The sequence below is a fragment of the Rhinolophus sinicus genome, chromosome 4 (assembly GCF_057876585.1).
Source record: "Rhinolophus sinicus isolate RSI-liver-muscle chromosome 4, RSI-T2T, whole genome shotgun sequence".
Classification (NCBI taxonomy): domain Eukaryota; kingdom Metazoa; phylum Chordata; class Mammalia; order Chiroptera; family Rhinolophidae; genus Rhinolophus; species Rhinolophus sinicus.
The window spans coordinates 1,388,754-1,409,429 of record NC_142504.1 but is presented as its reverse complement, the minus strand read 5'-3'; the positions used below and the strand labels follow the sequence as shown (position 1 = coordinate 1,409,429).

The window sequence follows — 20,676 nt, the reverse complement described above, 5'->3', positions numbered from 1 at the left end:
ATCACAGCCGGGTGACATGGCCTCTGAGGCCCCTCGCCTGGAAGATGCAGCACTGCTTATTCTGGGGGAAAAACAAAACAAAATCCCAGGTGGCCATCTGAGTCCCTAAACTGAGATGGTGCTATGCCGATTCTGTCCAGTTCTAACAGGTGCCACCAGCACAGTCACAAGTGGTTGTGCTGTTATCTGAAGTAATGAGGGTCTCACAGCCGAAGCAGCCGACATGAGGTATTCGCAGGCCCCAGAGGGTCAGGCCAGCGAGGCCAGCACGCAGGGAGGAGCCCTCCAGCCTCAGCGCCTTTCCCGGGCCTCCTGCCGCCCTTGGCCTGTGGCCGCCTCCCCTGCGTGTCTGTTTCCGTTTGCCTCTCTCCATAAGGACACCAGCCATGTGGGATCAGGGCCACCCCAGTGACCTCTTCTGAGCTTGAGCACCTGCACAGGCCCGACTTGCAGCTAGGTTCCCAGTCGTGGTGCCGCCGTCAGGACTCCAGGGTATGTTTCCTCCATAATTAAATTGTATTTCACGTTGATAGAAACCATAAAAAAGAGTCACATTTCCCCCGGGACAGCACAGCGTCTCAGTGGAAAGGCAGACCTCACGCGGTGGACAAGACCCTGCTGCAACCACAGCTTATGTTCTTGAAGAGAACGGGAAGGGACTTCGTGAACGGCTGTGTAACAGCTTAAATCCGGACGTAACCTGTGGCTTTGGCGTTAACTTTCTGTGCAGGCCTGGTAAACGGTGCCCTGAGGCGTGTGAAATACCGAAGGGTTCACCTGAGCACAAGCGGTCGGACGGGGCGGCACCGACCGGAAGGGTCAGGAGCCTGCAGAGAACGAGCAGGTGGGGGAGGGAGCCGGGGGTGCCTGCCCGGCCGTAGCTGCAGCCTGGTCGCTGTTGACACTGGTGGTCCTGGGTTTTCATCGCGGGACCTCGAGGCGTTTACTGAGGGCGTCAGAGCCCCCAGTCCAGTGCCTCCTTGTTGAACTGACTTAACAGCCCATTACTAAGTGTTTTGCGTCACCAACAGCACCCATTCATAAAGATGGAGCCCTAACGTTGCTGTGGCCCCTGTAACGTGGCAAAGAAGTCGAGAAGACTTCAGAAGTACCGAGCACATGTTTTGCTCCGTATTAAACTGAGGTAACTCCGTCATACGTGTATCGGGTTCGGACTAACATTGTTTCCCATAAATGTATTTAAACCATCACCATGTCTTTTCAGGGGACGTGATTCAACCCGCAACAGTGTCCGTCAGGGAGTCGTTAGGGGCCGGTGCAGGAGCCTCAGAGGGCGTGTGGCCGGGAGGAGAGCCGAGTTCCCAGAGATGCCCAATCCCCATGTGGGTGCTGCTCCCAGGAGCCAGCGCCACGTGGAGGCCAGCTGCTCCTCGTGTGGGGAGCGCTTGGCAGGGCCCACCCGGCTTGTGGAAACTTCCGCAGGCCCCTGTGGGTGTGGCCGTTGCCGACAAGACCCAGCTGGACCCTGGTCTTGCTTCAGACACATCAGGACACTTGACAAAACCAAGGACCAGCAGGTCGCAGAGGCCGTGAAGCACGCGTGAACATGTTGGCCGTCCCCCTGGGAGGGACCTGGAAGAAAACGCTGGGAATTGTGAGGAATGGGAGACTCCAAAACAAGGGAAATGGAATGGGTGCCAAGGCATTACAAGAAAGCCTGAGTCAAAAGTTGGGGAATGCTGGGCTTCATTGCTCATGAGGAAGCGTGGAGTGGGGCGGGACGGGAGAGAACGTGGGTGGCGTTTGCTCGCCGGGCTGGGTGCTTGTGGGTGGAGGTGATGACTGCCTGTGTCGCAGTCGGTCAGGCCAACTCATAATAAAACTTTCAGCAAGTGTCTGCCTCCCATTCTGCTTAGACGTGATTCTCCTCAGAACGCCAAGTACTAGATGCCTCTTGCTTCCAAGATTTGGGGACTAGCTGTCAGTTTCAGGGCAACAGAGAGCCCTTCTCGTCGCTACCACTGTCACACAAATCGGCTTTGAAGCTGGCGTCATTCTGGCAGTCCTGCTAGTGACAAATGGAGACTTTTAACTGACAGTATTTCAGGTTTGAAAACCTCTCTCCCAGCAGGAAAAGAAAAGGAAAAAACTGGCTTGACTCTTGAGTGTATGAAACTCTACCAGGAAAAATTAAGTTGCAAATAAGTGTGCACCCACAGGGATGACTGTAATAATTGCAATCGCCAGAAACAGCACCAAGTGTTGGCCAGGGTGTGGAGAAGGTACAGCCTTGTGCCTGCTGGGGGGGGGGGGTGCAAAGTGGCACAGCCTGTGGGACAGTCTGGTGCTGCCTCACGAAGGTAAAGCCAGGAAGCCTGCTCCGAGGCGTAGACCACGAGGGCCGGAAACACACCCATACAAAACTTGTGCACAAATGTTCACAGTGTCTGCAATGGCCCCGACGCAGGATGAGCCCAGGTTCAGGTTCCTGATGCGAGAACACAAGCGTGCGACCAGGACTGAAGCTGTCCGCCTGCTGCAACTGGACGGACCCTGAAAGCATTACGCTGTGTGAACGAAGGCAGATGCAAAAACCCATAGATTGTATGAAAAATCGAGCACAGGCAGCCATGTAGGGACAGAACGTGGCCTAGAGGTTGCCAGGTCTGTGTGTGCGGGGAGGGGGAAGGAAAAGTGGGATCAGTGGGACTGTGCCCCAGTTTTCATTTGGGGTGATGAAAGCATTCTGGGGTTAGATGGTGATAGTGGCGCCACAACCGGATGAAGACACTAAAAACCACTGAATTGTACACATTAAAATGGCCATGTAATGCTGATGTTTAAGCACATGAATTGTATCTTAAGAAAATAAATAAACACATAAAGGTCCAGGAGAAATGAGTGTGCAGAGGTCCTACCCTTGACTGACGTGGGAAAATCCTATTCTAATCTGTACAAAGATATGCACCCGCCTCCTGGATTTTCTCTCGGAAATGCGTTAGCTGGGGCTCTGTGGGGCACGTCAGCCTCCCGGTGTGAGCGGGCAGCTCGCAGACAGGACCTGCACAACCACTTTGGAAAACTTGTGTAGTATCTACAAAATCCAAGCATTACACACCTGACAACCCAGAGGTTTTGCTCCAGGTAAAAGCGCAACAGAAATGCAAACACACGGACATCGTACGTTTGAATGCTTACAGTGGTCTCATCTGTCATACTCAAAAATGAACACAGCAGAGTGGTGTGTGTGGTTCACTCGTACAGTGGACATCATGGATTAATGCTACATGCACAGATGGGTCTACACAACAGCACAGATGGGTCTCACAGCTGTGAGGTTAGCCCAGAAGAGCCCAGCCGAAGGCACACATCACGCACGCGTCCCATTTCAGGCGTCCTGCCTTATCCGCAGAGGACGTTTTGTAAGACCCCCAGTGGATACTGAAACCACAGATAGGACCAACCCTATATACTGTGTTTTCCCTATACATACATACCGATGATAATGTTTTACTTATAAATCAGGCACAATAGGAGATTAACAGCAATAACTGATAATAAAATAGAGCAATTGCAACAATATGCCGTAATAGCAGTTCTGAGAACATGGTCTGTCTCAGAATACCTTACGTGCTGTGCGTACAGCGTGATACGCTGGGCCAAGTGGTGACTCATGTCCTGGGAGGGAGCGAGCGTTCATCGTGCTCTTCAGAATGGCATGCGATTTATAACCGACGCGCAGTTTATTTCTAGAATTTCTATTTAATGTTTTCAGACCACGGTTGACCATGGGTAACTGAAACCATGGAAAGCAAAGCCACAGATAAGGGGGGTAACTGTCTAACAAGTGCAAAGACAGGCAAACTCGTTGGTGTCATTAGAAGTTGGATGGCAGTTACCTTTGGGAAGGAGGAGACGGGGCCGTCAGTGGGACAAGCCACAGGGGTTCTGGATGCTGAGGGATGATGGCGTACGGGTGTATCCAGGACAGTCTGTGATCATGCTTCGATCAGTGCAGTCATGACTGGTGTGCTTTCCTGTATGCGTATTACAATTCAGTTCTTAAACAAGTCTGCACTCTAAAGCAAGGTCCTTAATAACACGGTGCTTGGAACTATAGTGAAAATTCCGCCAATCTGGGGTTATAATTTGAAAACAGCATTAAGTCCTATGCTGCCCAGTCTCCCCAAATTCAAACATTCCATCTATAAAACTTTACATCTGCCCCAACTTTGAAAACTAAGATATCTCTGATATTGTAAACAGTCTGATTTTCATCTAAGCGACAACCACATTAAATGTGGAAATTATGGGTCCATTTGGGCCGTCCTTTTTAGTCATAACATTTCTTATAACCAAGAGCACATCTGGTTGTCCTAATTGTAAACAGCCCCTTTGTAAAACATCTTGTAAAGGCTTTTCTTCCTCATGAAAGGAGTTGCATCGCTTTTTGGAGTTAAACATTTGGAGAGAAGATGTTGAACTAAAAATTCCTCTTGTATCTCTGTATTTGACTTTGTTTTATAGTCTTGTAATTCTCTTTGCTGATTCTTGAATCGTCTCAGTGTTAAAAAAAAAAAAAAGGTACGTGTGTGGCCCATGGTACACTTCTCTTGAACAGTGGTGGTCTACGTAACATGTGTGAAAAAGAAATTGTGAAAACAACAACAGTCACAAAGTGATGGGACAGAAGAGGGTGTCCCAAGACCAAGGCTCGTGTTCCCAGCCGTCTCGGGCCATCTGTCATCAGAGATTGGCAGACACCGAGCGGAGGGACGGTGTACTCACCCCCCGCCTGCGTTTCTCCATCTTCTCCAGGAAGACATCACAGAAGAGGTTGCAGTCACACTGCACACAACACGTCTGGTTTCAGCTGCTCGCTCAGAAAGGGAAATGGGACTTTCCAGATTCGGGTAGACTCCTGACAGCAACACCTAAGTCACCTTCCCCTTTGTCATTCCCATCAGAGGTATTCCTGAAAAGCATTGATAGCTCAGGAAACGAAAATTCGCAACCAGCCATCAGAATAAAAGGGAATTCCCCTAACCTATGAGTGGCTAGAGTCTTCATGAGAAGGGGGTGTCTCCGTCACTGCACCCCCTGCCCAGGACGCCTGGCTGCGTCCGAGCACTGTCCTCACCGTGTGCCTGGCACCTGCTGCAGGTTCAGACGCAGCCGCCATCGGACTTCTTCCGCGGCCTCTGCTCTCAGCTCTCTTCCTCCCCACCACCTCCGAGAGTGCATCTTGTGGGGATTGTGGCCCAAGGAATGACCACAGCCTTCAAATCATTCCTCAGCTAAAATAGCTTCTAAAAAAAGAAGTGTTTTCCACAATCAACTGTATAACTAATGACGTGTTTAGAAGGAAAGTAAGCAGGTGTGAAGAGACATAGAGGGAAAAGAGACCAAGGACTGTCACAGCAGACAGGCGTTATTCGCCTCGTCTTCACCTGAGTGTTTGGCCCATTGGAGGACCGTGCGGCAACTGCAGCCAGAAGTGAGTGCCACTCATCGCAGAAAGGACAGAAAAACATGTTGATTACAAAGCTGGTCACAGCCGTTTCTGGGCTTAATGTCAGGCTGCAGGCTGCTGTGGCGTGTTCTGTGTGCCGAGGAAATGCGAAATCTCCTTACTCTTTTATAATAAGATTTCCTATCGCTAATCTACAGCCAGTCCAGCAGAGCTTGAATTTCCTCCTAATAGGACATTTAAGAATGTACCAGGTTACGGAGAGTTCAAGACTGGCCAGGCTCTCCGTCAAGAATTCCTGATTCCAATCCTGTCCTCTGTTGACGGACACACACTAATGGGGACATTACATCTCTGCAAACCAGGGCCGCGCCCCTGTGCCTGGTAATCGGCTTAGCCCCCGCCATCCGGCTGCGATGCCTGCAGTGGCCCAGAGCGGCACACACCTGGCTGCACGTTAAATTGTGCGCGGGGGAGTCAACCCTGGGCGGGAGCTCTGCACAGGCTTTGTGGGAAAGCAGTGGGGTGTTCTGGGAAAAACAAAACAAAACCAAAAAAAAGCAAACAACAACAACAACAACCGGAAGCGCTCTGGTGCCAGCCAGTCTGGTTGGAAAGTACCAGCCTCCTCGTAATCAGCCCTCCTGCCACCCACCTCAGGTCCCCAGCTGCTCTCTGACGTCCCTACTCACATGCACGGAGGGCTGTCATCTGTCGGTCACTGGCTCTTGGGGATGTGGTGCTTCACCTTCTCATTGGGCACGCTAAGCAGCCTGTGAGGTGGGTAGGACTGCCTGGTCACAGGTGAGGAAACTGAGGCAGAGACATGGAGGACACGTACCAGAGGACACCAGGTTGTCTGGCACGAAAGCCCGACTTCTTGACCAATGGCTGACACTGTCTGTGTTTTGCCTCTTTACTCGATTCCCTCAAAGCCAGCCGTTGGCATGTTACCCACGTGAACTTCAGCGACAGTAAATGTCCTGCTACAAGCTGCCAAGTCAGGGCACTCGCACACAGGCTTCCTCCGTCCATCTTGATCCACGTTTGAAGTGGACACCGTGGGAAGAAGCAGACTTTCCTGCAGCCCTGCCTGAAGGCAGCACGTGCCCCAGTGTGCACAGCAGAACCGTGCCGAGAACTGGTCACAGGCCCCTGGCCCTTTCCTGGGTGCAGGTTCACGAGCAGAGCTGTTATCCAGGGGGCCAAGTCCACACCCCGACAGAAACAGGCACATTGCAGAATGGAGGGCCTTCTCCTCTCTGCTCAGCAGGTCAAAGGGAGAACCTATTATGACACCTAAGGACGCCTCATGATGATTTTCTGAACAAACAAGTGTCTTTCTCTTAAGCCTTCAACTGATTGGATGAGGCCCACCACATTAGGGAGGGCAATCTGCTTTACTCAGATGTTATTATCGTCTGAACAATCCCTTCATGGCAACGTCTAGACTCATCTTTAACCAAATGTCTGGTACCATGGCCCATAAAATTAACCATCACACTCTTTAATCACATACAAATGTGTCCCCACAGTGACATCGAAGTGTCAGGCCCCAAGGGAGTCAGGGCTTTGGGCTCCTTCAAGGGCGGCCTGTTCTTAAACTTCCTCATTTGGGTCCCTTCTCTCAGGTAGTTTGTGGCCATCCCTGAGAGGTGGGCCGGAGGATGTGCCAGCCGTGCTGGACCTCACAGGGCTTGTCCGTCCTGAGGGAAGGCAACCTGGCATCCACGAGCTGGCATCCACCTGCTGGCCTACAGGATGGTCCCACACACACACTTATGCCCAGTGTGAATCTCAGAGCCGCGGGTCTGGATCATGTCAGACCAGGGTTGTGTTCAGGGGTTCCCACAGCGTGTGAGAGGGCCAGGACCCCTCACTTGTCCTGCCCACCCGAGCTGGTGCCCAGACTGTCCTTTGGACACTACTCTCGCCTTCCTCTGCTTCCCCACTGCGCAGCTGGACACCACCGTGGAACCTGCTTCTGCGAACTCCGAAGTCAGCGCTGGGCACCTGGGACCTAAACCTGTGCGTCCCCAGGCTCATGTGTCCCTCCTCTGTCACTAGATCAAAGGAAGGGTGTGTGTTTTTTTTAACCATAGGCAGAAACTTGCTTGTGTCAGCGTTTCAGGTTACATGAAATCCAAGCTGACTGAAAGAATCCTGATGACTTCACCTCCAAATGCTTCGGACAGCATTCTTTCATGGGCCCTCCTGGGGCCACCCTGGGTTGGGGACTTGCAGGCCTTTTCAGCAGATGGCCTTTGCTGGGTGTCCACACGGACCTCCCAGCTGCACGGGGGTCTGAGGCCCTGTGTGTAGTGGGGACACATAAGAGGAAGGCCGAGTCACTTGCCCACAGACACACAGCGGGTGCACCAGGGCTTCCCAGCTGCTGGCGCTTTTGCCCCCAAGGGTCTGGAGCCATTCTGGGTTGTCGTGACTGGGCATTGCTACTGGCACCTCGTGGATAGAGGCCAGAGATGCTGCTAAACATTTCACAGTGGACAGGACAGTCCGCAGCAAAGACTCACCCAGCCCCCATGTCAGCAAGGCCCAGGTGGAGCCTTCACTAATGCTCCGCACACCCTACTCTCTTCTCCAGGGCTCAGGAAACATGCGCCCCCAGGCCCCTCGCAGTGCAATGGGACACACGGTTGCTGGGGTCCTGAGCTGTGAGCGGAAGAGCAGTGTCACTTCTGGGCAGGCGCATGGCTGTGTAGGATCTCCAGGGGCTGGTCCGCCCTGCGGTGCAAGCACAGGTGACCTCCCGCGGAGACGGCAGAGCCAGGACACAGCAGCAGCTGCGGAGACTGCTGGGGACAGCTGCCTGCCGTCACGGGCCACACAAGTCCTGCATGCACGAAGACCAGCGTCTGCAGGTAAACCAGTGCGGTCTCGGGGATGTGTGTCACCTCAGCTGCGGGGGGGCTCAGCATGGCGCCTGACCCAGGTGCAACACACACATTAGCCGCTATTTCCAGCCCCAGCACTGGGAGCTGTCATCAGTCGGCCCCTGGCTGACCCACAGGCCACCGTTACCGTCCTGAGCAGGGAGGAAAGACGGAGAGAGCTCACAGTGCAGAAGGGGCCCGGAGAGGGGCAGCCGGGAGGAGGCAGCGAGCCCAGCCCTGCGCCAGCCCTGCCAGCCCCGAGCTCCGTAGTAAGCGGGCTCGGCCATCGTCCCCATCTTCCCACAAACGCTGTGTGCAATGGAAGACAAGGATTTCAAATAACTTGGGCCAGTATTTAATTATCATGATTTACGAACACAAAGTACATAGAGCCATCCCCCGGACGTGACAGCCCTCATTCCCCAGAGCCCTAGGGTCTGGTCGGCCTCCTGCCACAGCCGGATGGTCCTTTTTACCGTCATCATCCTGAGTAGTTACAATTCCCGGCCACGGGGGAGCAGGGCCAGCGCTGTGAAGTTCACAGCAAGTTCAAGGGCGAGCCAGGAGGCCGTGTGGGCAGCAGTGAGAGGCAGGGAATGGCCTGGTGTTCGGGGAAGTGGGCCGTGCTGACCTGAGGCATTAACATGAAGTCAGGGCCTGAGGAGGGGTCTCCTCACAGAAAGGTGGGCTGATGCAAACTCCCCTCCCCCTCCGTGCCCCTCCCCTCCCCTCCCCTCCCCTCCTTCAGGGCTGGGGCAGATCCAGATGGAGAGCTACTATGTTTTCCTGAAAATAAGACCTGACTGGAAAATAAGGCCCAGCATGATTTTTCAGGATGACATCCCCTGAGCATAAGCCCTAATGTGTCTTTTGGAGCAAAACTTAATATAAGACCTGGTCCTATTTTCGGGGAAACACAGTAGGTATGGGCCAGAGCCCCTGGCTATAAATGCATTTCTTCTACACAAGCTCCGCCTCCTTGTCCCTGAGGTGGCACCCAGAGGTGTGTCCTTCTACAGAGGTGGCTGTGCTGTGCATTTATCGCTTTGGCACCAGAGGCGTCAGGCCCCAGGTTGTCACAACCTGGCAGAGATGAAGCAGGTGGGGCCTCAGCCGTGTGGTGTGGTGTGGGGGCTGATTGGATGGCAGTGACCGCCAAGTGGAATATCTGATCCAACACTTTCGGAAATGTATACTGACACGGAACCTGTCCCGTGCAGCCCCTTCCTGGAGGGAAGGGCCACCCCTGCTGCTTGGGCCAAGTCGCTGTCCCCGACCTCTGGCTACTGTGTCAGTCACCATGTGCCTGCTTGGGGTGGGGCTTGTACGGTGGTGGTCCAGTGAAAGCGAAGGGCCTCACTTTAGCCAAAGGTTTAGGCTTGCCCTGGTGATGTCGGATGTCGGTTTGCCTGGTGGTGAAGAAAGGACTCTGAGAGAGAAACCCGAGCATCCGCCATCAGAGGCCGTAGGCGGCCTCCCCCAGGTCGGTCCTCGAGTTGGTAGAACAGTTATGTTTGAGTCCCCAGTGGAGAGCACCCCAAAGGCTGGGGAAGGTTTGGGGTTCCTGCTGTTCTGTGAGGATCACCTAACACCCCACCATGCTTGAGCACCACCAGTTTTCGGGACAGTCTGCAGTGCCCGGCATTGCCCACGTTATGGCCACGAGAACTGCGGTCAGAAAACCTCATGGGGTAGCATGGAGCCGCCTGTGTCACCGGGCCCACATTGCCTCCCCTTCTGCTCTTGGTGTGGCTACCTCTGGTTTTGGCAGAGCTGTTGTGTTTGTTCAGCGTTTCAGCTCCTTAGCCCTCCCTTTATGTGCCTGAGAGAAGAAAGTTTAAGCTTTGTAGCCAAACCACCGTGAGTGGGCAGTAGAGACAAGGCATGGTTTTCCCTACAGCCGGCGGGAATTCTGCACCGAGTGCACCCTCTCAGCCCGCGGTGCCTCCTGGGGAGCTGGGCTGCTGGGGAAGGATTTCTTTAGGGGAGAACCAGCTCTCTGTAGCTGAGGGGTTTCGGGCTGCTTCGGGCTCCTGGGTTCTGAGTAGGTGAAGTCCGTGTCCCGCAGAGCAGAACCGGGCAGCACTGAGGATGCACCTGCAAGAATCCCCCCCCCCCCCACTAGGGCCAAGCTGTTCCATTTAATAAGAAGACGTTCGATTGTCCGAAACGCCATGTGAAGTATAATTATTCACTTTTTATGTTGATCTAAATCCTCAGGGAACAGGCGTACGTAAACGTTCTCCCCAGTTCGTTTTTACTTGTCTGTCAAGTGAATCAGCACCTGCAAAGGACCGTCCCCAAATGAAGCCCCAGAGTGACTCAGAGTCAGTGTTTAGCTGCTGATATAGCTCACTGTTTCTGGAAACAAAGGAAATCAAGGGCATTTGGCCGAGGGAGCTGCTCATGGAATGTGGGCTCCCAGGTTCACTCCGCCTGGCCCTCCGAAGAACGAGCAGGGATCGCGGGCACCTCCAGTGGTGCCCCCCCCCGCCCCCTGCCAGGCAGCACTTTGATCTGGACTCTGTCTTAGCCTCACGTGGGCCAGACACTAAGCTGGGTGGAAGCTCCATGGTTCATCTCATTCAGATTCAAAGTCTTCTGTGAAATCTATTCCAACCCATGGAACAGGTGGCATTCAGTCCGTCAGAGCAGGAAGCAGTGTGTTTTCTCAGTAGTGCCCTTTAAACAAGACGGCTAACTCACCACCTGGTTCAAGCAGCACCGAGAGTAAAACACATGCTACTTCCAGGTATGAACACGCCTGGTCTGGTCTCCTCTCAGGGTGTCCTCTCTCCTCCAGGTCTGAGTCTGGCTGAGAAGATGGGCGGGGTCAACATAGCCCATCTGTAGCCACTGCTGTGGACTGAATCGCGTCCCTAATACTCACATGTCGAAGCCCGAACCCTCAGGGTGCTTAGAGATGGGCCTGTAGGGAGGTGATTAAGGTTAAATGAGGTCTAATCCAGGCTGACTGCTGTCCTTATAAAAAGAGGAGACGAGGACACAGACACGCTCAAAGGGATGGCCGTGTGAGGACACAGGGAGAAGATGCCGTCTGCACCCCCAGGAGAGGCGTCGGGAGGGACCAGCCTGCCCACACCTGGATCTCACATGTCCAGCCTCCAGGATGTGAGAGAATAAATGACTGGTTTAAGCTGCCCTTGTTATGGCCAGCAGACTGTGACACCGAGTTGCCCCTCTTCCTGCACCATTTCTCACTCTTGCAGCAGGTTTCTCCAGGGAGACAGGAAGGAGGAGAAAACAAATGTTGAAAGGTCTTACTTATGTGACACAGCAGAAACCCATGCCCTTTGGCTATGGCAGGTGGCCACGTCATCCCTCTCTCAGGAGACGCGTTTGTGGATTCGTCAGAGCAGCCATTTCCTGAGGGGACAGCATCTCCTCACCCTGAATTGTGTCCCCCAACATTGGCTCAGCCTTGCGTCTTCAGACCCCTTGTCTGTGGGGTGACCTTGATCCTCTGGGCCGTATCAGTCAGGATGGGCCGGGTTGCTGCAGTAACAAAAGCGGGGTCTTGCTCCCTGACCCTTGTGGGTTGGCAGGGGGCTCTGTTGTGCGTCATCCACACGCCAGGCCCCAGGCTGAAGGAGAAGCCACCAAGGACTCATCCACGGTCATCAGAACAGAAAGAAAGAAGCGAATCAACTGTCGGCTCTGAAAACCTCCACCTGCAAGTGACTCCCATCACTTCTTCTAAGAGCCAAAGCAGGTCACGTGGCCACATCCAACCCCAGGCGGCCTGGGGGCAGTGCAACGTCCCCAGTGCCCGTAAGAAGGGACGCAGGTGAGCGCCGGATCCCGGTCAGGGTGACCGAGCCCATGGAAACCCACAGCCTCACCCCTCCGTCCGGGGGAATGGGGCCCTTCCTGCTCCCTCCCGCTTGTCGCTGCTCCAGCCACCGCTCCCCGTGAGACGTTCCTGGTGAGAATCGGGTATGAGATCTCGATGGCTCTCAACTCCTGGTGACATGTCCAGCTCCCCCGGTGATTCTCCTGAATGAATGGCCCCTCACTCAGTGGGCAGGTGGAGGCAGTGGAGCCGTACCCCTCAGTCCCACATGGAGGGAGACAGTACACCAGCAATTCTCTCCAAAATAACCTCTCCTGCCTTTCTCACAGGTTCTGGAAGAAGGTGACGAGCTGAGTCCTACAGCAGGTGACACAGTACCTGCCGTGCTTTACCTACTCTGCTCAGCCTCCAGGGGCCTCTAGGTGACACCAAGGCAATAGGGCAAATTCATTTAAAATCCTATTACGCTTAGAATTTCAGACAGAAGTGACTGAGATCCTCAATTCCTCTCTTCCAAGATATTCTAGAATCTCTGTCTACATTTGAATCTTTCAGTACTGTCACCACCTGCATCTCCCCCATCAGCAAACTCCAGGCTTAATATGATAGTTCTCTTCCGTGAGTAACATACATGTGCACATGTGCATGAAGAAAAGCCCTCTCTCGTCACACAGCTGACCCTCCACACGACCCCTGGAAAGGTGGCTCTGGTGGGGATTTGGAAGCTGGTTGGCACAGGGCACAAAAAGGAAGAATGCAGTCATCCTGGCCTCAGAGTGTGGGGATCTGAGCAAGACAGAACTAACAGGAATAGAGGTCCAGGGAGAAGGCAGAGGGACAGGATTTATTGATATTGTTGGGTGAAAATCGTAACTGTGTAAAAAAAACAACAACACGTGGGTAAAGACTAGAAGGTACTAACCAGGACGTAACGAGTCAGGAGGCCGAGTGTCCGAGTGTCCATGTTCTGAGTCTCCCACCACAAGGTGCCTCCTAGGTTGTTAGAGAGCAAACAAGGCGGGAATGTCTTCTGGGGTCAGCGAAGAGTCGGCTGAAGGAAGCAAATGCGCTTGCCGTGTCTAACAGCAGAGCTGAGCGCGTTACAATTCCTGGCCGGTATATCTGCTCCAAGTTTTCTGGCACTTAAAGCCAGAGGAGACCCCAGGTCACGCAGATTTAATTCTTGACAACAGAAAACAGATGCCTCCAGTGGTGGCGACTAAGGATTTCTGGGAATGGAACCCACACGGGACTCTGTCACTCCTCATAGCGGGAATGCATTCCACCATGGTTTACAGGAAACCCCGTCGAACTTAGCACAAAACGCCACACGGCAGAGGTGTGCCTGGAAACTACGGCAAAGGTGTGCCTGGAAACTCAACTGCACAGCATTCTGCCTGTGAATCTTCTCTGGGAATTCCGACCCTGGGGATAAGTCTCAGGCCCAGAGCTGCGGCAGATACATGCCCCTCCCACTTCAGCATCAATCCAGCCCCCACCCAATGGGAAAGGCCCAAGGCCATTGATGGCACTTTCTGTGATCGTCACCTAAGAAGTGTGGGCTTTCCTTAAATGACAGGGAGTGCCACTGAACCATTTTAATGAGAGAAGAGATAGGACCCGACTTGTGTTCCAGGAGGACCTCTGGCTGTGCTGTCAATTGTTAATTAGGGGCGGAGGAGGTGAAACCAGCTAAGCAGCTCTTTTAAAGGTGAGGTGCGAGATTCGAGAATGGTCTGTACAAGGTATACGGTTGGAATAGAGAAGAGTGGATGGTTGTGAGGGGCATCTAGGAAATAAAATCAACAGAACAAAACTCATGACTAACTGGATGAGTCACTGGCACAGACCAAGTGAACAGACTAATTATTCTAGACTAGCCCGCGGGGGAAGAGTACGGCCTCCAAGTGACATAGAATGCACGAGGAGTGTCACATACAGCGAGCTGCATGGCTGGTCCACTGATGGACGGTGCAATGTGAAGGTGCCTTGGGGCTGAGGTTAGGAAGAGACGGCGCTGGGAGTGAAGTTTGGGGTTCACACGACTGCAGCCCTGAGAGTAGAGGAGATTATCCTGGTGAGTGTGACAAGTGAGAGGCAGCCTTGGGCAGTGGAGTGAGAGGCAGCAGACAAGTGACCAGAAAAGCAGGCGTGACCCAGGGGTGCTAGTGGCCAGTCAGTCATCACGCAGCTTGGCATGCCCGGAGGGAAGAGGTGCGGTCCAGATGGTCCAAATGAGAGCTGCAGCTGCGGGGGCCCCCACCTGCACAGATGCCCAGGTCTGCTCGGTGGGCTCCTCTGCGGCCATGTCTTCCAGCCGTGGCCTCACCTGGCTCCTCCCGATCGTTGCTTCTGTCCGTCTGCCCAGGTGTCATCTTCTGTCTTCCCGACACTCGCTCGGCTGTGGGGGGAGAACAGGCCAGCTGAGAGGCAGAGGTTGTGGTAAACCACCAGCTCTTTGGAATGGCTCATTCAAAACACTGACAGCTTTAGTTTTAAATGAGTCGTTTAAGAAATAAAACTACCCAATGTTAAAAATTGTCACAATTGGAAATGAGAGAGAAAATCGTGTTCTATGACTCGAAGACAAAGTTGTGCTTTTCCTCGTGTGGGCTTTCTACAATGAAGCACACGGAAAACACCCAAGAAAAATAACGGAAGGAACGCTCACCCAGCAACCCTCACCCTGCTTTTGTTTAAATAAGGACCAGCATTGTGGCCTTTCTAAAAGTCATAACCTTTTTTGATATTTTTAAGTAATACAATAACCACATGTTTAATATGAGTGAAATACGATTTAAAAATTTATGGGTTGCTTTTGGAAAAAGCTGAATTTTCTGCTTGTATCTAATATAAATCAGCCTTTTAAAATAAGAGCCAAAAAATTCATATTTAAATGTTCAGAATTATATATCAAAGATACAAGTAAATAACTGTATCGTGTGTCTTTAAAGTATTTCATGTAGCAGCTCTGTTTAAGCAGAGCCAGCTAAGCCCCCAGCTTGTGAAGACAGCGCAGGACAGCCCAAGCGCACGCTCGCTCGTGGGGCTGCCAGCCTCGCGGTTAGGAATTCCTGGGTGTCATGAGCCTGGAGTATTCGCACATTTAAAAAACCTGTCTCTGCAAATGCTCAGTGTAAGAAAGGACTAATGATTTGGGGGTTATCTGTTAATAAAAAGAAAGGTAGTTTTGAAACTAGAATAACAGCGAGGTTAATACCGTTTTCTTAAATAAAAATCGGGTTTGATTAGATTGTACAATCCCCTAGGTCATGGTGGTTGGAACCAGGAAGGATAGGACGGCCCTTACTTGGTATTTCAGTCGTCAGCAAACTCGGACGGACAGCAGGTGTCCGGGGGAGTTCTGCAGTGGTTACTAGGGTTGAAAAGGAGAAGCGAAGTAAGTGTTCCTTAATTCGTCTGCTGTCCAGGATCTGTCTGCTCGCTCGCTTCATGCTCACAACTCAGTTTGCAAATGAAAAGCTGTGCCCAGAGAGTTAAAGCAAGCTGCCCTGCCTGTACTAATTAATGCTGCAGGCAGGAGGGGTAGCTGACTGAGCCTGCAGCCAGTAGCAGTAGAGTGCATGTACCTAAACACGCATGTGTGTTTGCTCAGTTACTATGCAGAGCCCACTCAGGTAAGGAGCAGGGACTGTGACTGCTCACGTTCGCAGCAAGCAGGGCTCCGAGAGCCCTACGGACGCCTGTCTGGTCCACTAACTGTGTGTCACTAAACATCCCCGCGTGTCAGATACATGTGCATCGTGGTGTAGATATCACATACGGCTTTCAACTTTCTGTTCCTGGAGTTCAGTACTTCCCAAGTTTTCCACAATGAACAGTTAGTTAATAAATAGGACAGTGAACGGAAAAGTCATCTCCAAACATGATGGAAACAAGCTGTCCTTGGAGTTGCCTGCCAGTCCCGTCAGGCTGGGCCCTGGGGGGAGGGGCAGGCCAGCACTGTGCTGGGGGGGCGGGGGGGGGGTTTATAGCTCTGCCAAACTCTGCGGCCACCTGTGGGGGCCCTGAGCAATGCGCCTTGTGCTGACGACCTGACAGCCACCCCGTGCTCCTGCCCACCTGCGGATGCCCTGCCGGCCGCCGCCCCGTCTCACACTGTCTGGGACCCTTCCAGGCGCCGCTGGACCCAAAGCCGCCTGCTGCCGTCCTTAACTTAGGACTTGACACTCCTCCCGGTCCTTCCACCTGTCACTTCCTGAGGTGGGGGCGGGGGCCCCACTCCCTGTCCTGTGTGCCTTTCTCTCCAGCTTAAGCTCCTCCTTTACACCCATTCTTGAGTCCTTAAAACAAGCCAGTGTTGGGGGGGGTTGTCGGCGGGAGGAACGTCGTCCGAGGCACGAAAGCACCTGTTGGCGGCCCTTGTGACCACCAGCTTCCTTCCCACTCTCGCTGTGATCAGTGTCCTCAGCCGGCTGCTGTGATGGCCCCACATCGGGGGCTGCTTAAGCAACCCCGACAGTGTCCCAGTGGCCTGGGAGGGCTTTCCAAGGAAATGTGAAGGCCCCTGGGCTCGGCCAGAAGCTCCGTGGTCCCTTGGGGCCTGGTCTCTCTGCTCTGGCTTGGGGCCTCTACGTTCTGAGTGGGAACCCCACAACCGGACCCCCATCCCTAACACGGCCTCCCGGCGTCGTTGCCGTGAGCGGCCACCACCATTGTGTGACTGTGTATGAGCATGTGTGTCCCTCTGCTCCACCTGCCCCCCCCCCACTTTCTAATGTGTGTCCCCTGCGCCCAGGCCTGTTACGGGGCCAACTCCAGGCCCCATGAGCAGGGCCCCTTCAGTGACAGCGACCCAGCAGGAAGGACGGCCCCTAAGGCTCTAGCCCTGAATTTGGCTGGACGGACACTGGGGTGCCTGGCTCTGCCCAGGGATCCTGCACTTGGGCCTGCACCACGCAGAAACGGGTCGGTGTCCATGGAGTGCCTCTGTCACCCTGGCTCTGCTTGATGTCACCAGGAGGTGTTATCCATGTGGGCACACACTGCCCCTCACAGCCCCTTTACCTGTGGCCTCTCTTCAGTGGCCTTTCCATGGGGGACAGGCCACTCCAGGTCCCTGGTCTTCCCCTGGCCCCTGTCATGCGCCCTCTCCTGTTTCAACAGCGGGATTCTCGGCTGCGCCCAGAGGCCAGCTGGGTGGCCCCGCTTGTTTATGCACAAGTGTGAGAAACACCTGTCAAACTCCGGGGACAATTGTCCTTTATTACTTCTCATTAGGACAGATTGTCACTTAGCATAGATGTGGCCACAGGGACTGGGATAGGGGGGTGGGGGGCTGCCCCTCTGGCTCCCGCACTTCTCAGTGTCCTGGTGGGGGCTCCTATTTCCATCTTCACATTCCTTAGGTGTGACATGACAGTGTTTCCACATTCTGGTTTTATGTGTTTTCCTCAGGGAACACGGAGCCCGAATGTCAAGTGAAGAGATGTGGCTATTTGACGATGAGCAGATCACTAATTGGGGGAAGAGGTAAAACGCTGACTGTGGGTTTGATGGTCCTACAATCAGAGTGGTCGGTCCTGGCTTGGCTTTGAACTTCGTAACTGGAGGCAGTGACAGACCCACCGAGCCTGTGGAGCTCCTGCAGCGGTGCGTGTACGCCCTCCCAGTTTCCCGTCTTCCATGACTAGTTCAGTGTCTAAGCCAGGAGCCCGGCCTTGGTTCAATGGGTGTAGTTCTGTGTCCTTACTCCCATGGGAATATTTGCTTTGCCACCACAGCAATTAGACACAGAGCTGTCCCTTCACCACAGATGTCTCCCTGGCTGCCCGTCCTCCCCCCACATCTGACCATGAATGTGTTCTCCAGGTGTCACGGGAAAGCAAGCAAAAGGAATACTGTGCCCCCAGGGACATCTCAGCACAGAAGACACAAGGGCGACACGTTAGCCATGCAGAGCCGGCCCCAACATCGGCCACCAGGGAAGTGCAAATTACGGCCACGAGACGCAGCTCTACACACTTATCAGAGCGGCTGAAACAAAAACCGTGATGACCCCACACACTGTGAGGGCGCAAAGACACCACGCCCCTTCACACTGCTGGTGGACACGGGAAATGGGGCCTCCACGGTGGGGCTGACTTTTCACTGACTTCAGTATTTCCAGCTTTCATTCCATAACACAGATCCTTCAAGCCAGTCCTGTTGAAAGTATCCGTAATCCAGCCCGGCCAATAAACCAGTAGCCCCTCTGCATACCCCCCACGCCCTCCCGGCCCCCGCTCTGGCAGACTCCAGCTCACCCACCATTGCCTGGAGAAGTGCGTCCCATGGCCCCCCAGAGGTCTGCCACCACCCCCTCTACCTGTCCCCAGAACCGGGCACGTCACTCCATCATTGCCTGCACCATTTTGATTGTTGGTTGCATATGGAAACCTCTCTCTTCCCCACTAGAGCCTCAGATGCAGGGCCCACAACCGACCCCCCACATCCCAGCCTCCAGGCTGCAGAAGGTACTTACAAATGTAACCATTTGTAAGCTAAGCCTGTGACAGCTGGTGACAAAGGAGCACTACTTGGCCCCACTCTAAGATGAGGGAGCTGGTGGATGCCTGCATTTCTTGCAAACATGCTGCAAAGGATTTTCTTCTTTACAAGACAATGCCAGCTTGTCAAGGAAAACTCAAAAAATATAGTCAAGAAAGTTAAAAAAATCAACCCCTCGGCAATCCTACCCTCACTGCTGACACTCGGGTTGTAACCTTCCAGACACCTGTGCCAGCCTTCAATTTGCATGTTGCTGACAGAAAGTGTCACACTCAGGCTAAGAATAACGTGAACACCGAAAATGAAATCACGAAACCAGAAGCTGGAGGCCACAAACTTGGCCGCAGGTGGACGTGGAGCAGGGCAGGCGGCAGGCCCAGCTGCCATTCCGGCCTTGGCTGCAGCTCTGTCAGCATTCTGACCAGCTCGCCAAACCCTCTCTCTGCTCGCACAGATTCTCAAAATGCACCCAATCTGTTTTGGGCACAAGCGGGAAAAGAAACTTTGGGAGTGTTGCTGGCTCAAATGTAACAGAAGCTAAAGTGTGTACAGGTAAGAAAGGAGAGCTAGCTTCCAAAACAGCGTCACCAACTTTTCTATAAGGGGCCAGGTAGCACCTATTTAACACTCTGTGGGCCGTACAGCTGAACACTGACCTCTGCCCTGTAGTGCAGAAACACCATGGACACTCCAGAAATGAATAAGTGTGACCGCACCTTACACACCCTGTCACTGTCGGTGGGATGTAAATGGGTGCAGCTACCATGGAAAACAGTATAGCGGCTCCTCAAAAATTAGGACTAGAAGTTCCTTATGACCCAGCAATTCCACTTCTGGGTATTTATCCAAAGAAATCCAAAACACCAATTCAAAAAAGTGTACCCCAATTGCAGCACTATTCACAACAGCCAAGAGATGGGAGCAGCCTAAGTGTCATCAACGGGTGACTGGATAGAGAAATTACGTATGTATATGTGTATATGACTAGTACTTGGCCATAGAAAAGAATGAAAGCTCGCCTTTCGCGACAACATGGATAGACCCCAGGACATTATGCTAAGTGAAGTAAGTGAGAGAGAGAGAGACGAACACCACGCGATCCCTCTTAATATGGAACCTTAAAAAAAACATGAAAACAAACTAAACTCATATACAGAGAACAGCAGGCGACAGGTGGGGGTGGGGTGTGGGTGAAGGGGTCAGAAGGTGCACGCTTCCGGGTAGAAGATGAGAACGTCCCAGAGCCGTGATGCCCACGCAGCCACGGCCAGCACTGCCGTGTGGTCCACGCTCACGTGGCTGGGAGAGCACACCATGAGCACACCCACCACGAGGAAAGAATATCTTTTTCCTCATTGTGTGTCTATGGGGTGATGGATGCTAACAAACCTCTCGTGGTGACCATTTCACAATCCATGTCAAGTCAGGTCTCTATGCTGCATACCTTACACGTACACCCTGTACAGTCGTGTGTCAATTATATCGCAATAAAACTGGGAAAACTTGTTGATGCATTTTTTAAAAGTTAATTTAAAAAATTTTTTTCTGGCTTGCCACGAGGAAATGTCCAATGAAATTGATAGCAATGTCATCACTGTTAATTGGTTTACTGCCTTTTTCCTCCCTCCGTGGGGTGTTTCCTGGGAGAGCAGAGCCCTGGGATTTTTTTCAAACCTTAATGGACAACAGACACACACAGAAAGTCCTAATGAATTATCAGGAAGTGGACACACCCTGGAACCGCCTCCCAGGCCCGGAAGAGAACGTGAACTGAGGTCCGGGAGTCCAGACCACCCCAGGGCCACCCAGGGCCCGGCCCTCCCTGTGCCCACAAATAACCACCCTTCAGACCACGAGGGCCAACTCCCAGAGCCGCCTTTGTCTGTTGACTTTGTCAGCACCCTGCCATCCAGCTGCCCTGGGCCACCTCCTGCCAAGCGCAAGAATTGAGAAGGGTGTGAGGCTTGGGCACACAGCCTACACCACACCCCAACCCCGAACCCCGAGACAGGGTCTGGCGGGCACAC

At 53.2% G+C, this 20,676-nt stretch overlaps 1 protein-coding gene across 3 annotated transcripts in view; it reads left to right on the top strand.

The window, feature by feature from the left end:
• PKD1L1 (polycystin 1 like 1, transient receptor potential channel interacting) overlaps positions 1–20,159 on the top strand; it is a 126,684-nt gene extending 106,525 nt beyond the window's left edge. For 2 of the 3 annotated variants that reach the window (XR_016021008.1, XR_016021006.1), the window contains exons 55-57: positions 8,037–8,313; positions 17,558–17,752; positions 17,972–20,159. The gene's annotated coding sequence lies outside the window, so the exon portion shown is untranslated. The remainder of the gene's footprint in view (positions 1–8,036; positions 8,314–17,557; positions 17,753–17,971) is intronic. The other variant, XR_016021007.1, reaches the window with a different exon arrangement.
• Positions 20,160–20,676: the final 517 nt, after the last annotated feature.